The 3019-nt window shown below is 35.3% G+C and overlaps 1 non-coding gene across 1 annotated transcript; it reads left to right on the top strand.

The window, feature by feature from the left end:
* Positions 1 to 2681: 2681 nt before the first annotated feature.
* LOC122892819 lies at positions 2682 to 2784 on the top strand. The gene has a single exon (XR_006381499.1). It is a non-coding gene; the product is annotated as a U6 spliceosomal RNA (small nuclear RNA).
* The last annotated feature ends 235 nt before the right edge of the window (positions 2785 to 3019 follow it).

The following is a 3019-nucleotide window of genomic DNA, read 5'->3' as shown; positions in this document are numbered from 1 at the left end:
CTGCGATAAACAGAGGGGTGCATATATCTTTTCCAGGTAGTGTTTTCATTTTCCCTGGGTAAATACCGAGTAATGGAATTATTGGATCATATGGAATTTCTATTTTTAATTTTTGGAGGAACTTCCATACTGTTTTCTACAGTGGCTGTAACAATTACATTCCCACCAGCAGTGCACCAGGGTCCTTTTTCTCCACATCCTTGCCAACACTTCTTTCTTCTTTTTTTTTTTTTAAAGATTTATTTTATTCATTTATTTGACAGACAGAGATCACAAGTTGCGAGAGGCAGGCAGAGAGAGAGGAGAAAGCAGGCTTCCCGCAGAGCAGAGAGCCTGATACGGGGCTCGAAACCAGGACCCTGGGATCATGACCTGAGCTGAAGGCAGCAGCTTAATCCACTGAGCCACCCAGGCGCCCCTTTCTTGTCTTCTTGACTTTCGGCACTCTAACAGGTATAGGGTGATATCCCATTGTGGTTTTGATTTCTATTTCCCAGATGATTGGTGATGTTGAGCATTTTTTCACATTGTCTGTTGGACATCTGGATATCTTCTTTAGAAAAATGTCTATTCGGGTCCTCTGGCCATTTTTTTCAGATTAGTGGGGGGGGCAGTGTTCAGCTGTGTAAGATCCTCAAATATTTTGGATATCAATCCCTTATCAGATATATCATTTTCAAATATCTTCTGTCATTCAATAGGTTATACTTTTGTTTTGTTGATGGTTTCCTTTGCTATGCAAAAGCTTGTTATTTTGATGTAGTTCCAATTGTTTATTTTTGCTTTTGTTTGCCTTAGGAGATATATCTAGAAAAAGCTGCTATGGCTGATGTCAGAGAAATTGCTACCTGTGTTTTCTTCTAGGATTTCTATGGTTTCAGGCATCACATTTAGATCTTTAATTCATTTTGAGTTTATTTTTGTGTATTATTGTTAGAAAGTACTTTAGTTTTATTCTTTCTCATGTACTTGTCTAGTTTTTCCAACAGCACCATTTATTGAAAAGACTGTCTTTTCCCCATTTTATGTTCTTGCCTCTTTTTTCATAGATTAATTGGCCATATAAATGTGGGTTTATGTCTGGGATGTCTATTCTGTTCTTTTGATCTGTGTGTCTGTTTTTGTGCCTGGACCATATTGTTTTGATAACTACAGCTTTGTTGTATATCTTGAAACCTGTAATTGTGATATCCCCAACTTTGTTCTTTCTCAGGATTGCTTTGGCTATTTGGGTTCCTGTGATTCCAAACAAATTCAGTATTATTTGTTCTGGTTTTGTGAAAAAATGCTGTTGATATTTTGATAGGGATTGCATTGAATCTGTATATTGTTCTAAGTAATATGGACATTTTGACATTAATTCTTCCAATTCATAAGCATAGAATATCTATTTATTTGTATCATCTTCAGTTTCTTTCATCAATATTTTATGGTTTTTCAAAGTACAGGTCTTTCACCTCCTTGGTTAAGTTTATTTCTAAGTATTTCATTCTTTCTGCTGTAATTGTAAATGGGATCGCTTTTTCAATTTCTCTTCTGGCAACTTTATTGTTAGTATATACAAACGTTACCAATTTCTGGGTACTAATTTTTTATCCTGCTTCTTAATAAATTTGTTTATTACTTCTACTAGTTTTTTGGTGGAAACTTTAGAATATTCTATTTTCCATGTTATCTGCAAATAGTGACAGTTTAACGTCTATCAATACAGATGCCTCTTCTTCTTTTTCTTGTCTGATTGACTATGGCTAGGACTTCTAGTGCTATGTGAATAAAAGTGATGAGTGTGAACTTCCTTGTTTTGTTTCTGACCCTAGAGAGAAAACTCTTAGTTTTCCACCATTGAGAACGATGTTGGCTATGGGTTTTTCGTATATGACCTTTATTATGTTAACATATTGTGTTCCCTTTAACCCTGTTTTGTTGAGAGTTTTTATCATGAATGGATGTTGAATCATGCCAAACACTTCTTCTGCATCTATTGAAACGATCATATTTTATCCTTCATTTTGTTCATGTGGTGTATGATGTTGATTGATTTGCAAATAGTGAATCATCCTTGCATCCCAGGAATAAATCTCACCTGATCATGATAAATCATTTTTAATATATTGTTTTATGCATTTTACTAATATTTTGTTGAGGATTTTTGCTTCTATGTTCATCAGGGATATTGGCCTGTAGTTTTCTTTTTTTGTAGTGTCTTTGGTTTTGGTATCAGGATAATGCTGGCTTCATAGAATGAATTTGGAGACCTTCCTTTCTCTTCTATTTTTTGGAATAGTTTGAAAAGAATAGGTATTAACTCTTCTTTAAATGTCTGGTAGAATTCAGTTGTGAATCCCTCTGATTCTGGACATTTTTTTAATAGTTTTTATTTTTATTATTACCTATTCAATTTTGTTACTTGTAATCCATCTGTTCAGATTCTCTATTTCTTCTTTATTCAGTTTTGAAATATTTTAGGGGCATCTGGGTGTCTCAGTGAGGTAAGCATTGCCTTCAGCTATGGTCATGATCCTGGGGTCTTGGGATTGAGCCCCACATCAGGCTCTCTGCTCAGCAGGAACATGTTTCTCCCTCTCCCTAACCCCAGATTGCTTTCTCTCTCTCTCTCTCTCTCTCTCTCTCTCTCTCTCTCAAATACATAAATGAAATCTTAGGGGAAAAAAAAGGATATTTGTATGTTTCATGCTCACTACTAAAATTAGAATGACCAAGAGAAGATTAGCATGGTCCCTGCACAGAGATAACATGCAAATCCACAAAAGACTGTATTTTTCTAAGAATTTACCCATTTCTTCTAGGTTGTCCAGTTTGTTGGCATATAAATTTTTTATTTATTATTTTAATTAACATATAATGTATTATTTGCCCCAGGGTTATAGGTCTGTGAATTGTGAGGCTTACACATTTTACAGCTCTCACCATATCACATACCCTCCCCAATGTACAAAACCCAACCACTTTCTCCACACACCTCCTCCCCCCAGCAACCCTCTGTTTATTTTGTGAGATT

This window comes from Neovison vison, chromosome 12 (assembly GCF_020171115.1).
Source record: "Neovison vison isolate M4711 chromosome 12, ASM_NN_V1, whole genome shotgun sequence".
Lineage (NCBI taxonomy): Eukaryota > Metazoa > Chordata > Mammalia > Carnivora > Mustelidae > Neogale > Neogale vison.
This window is presented reverse-complemented; position numbering and strand designations above follow the sequence as displayed.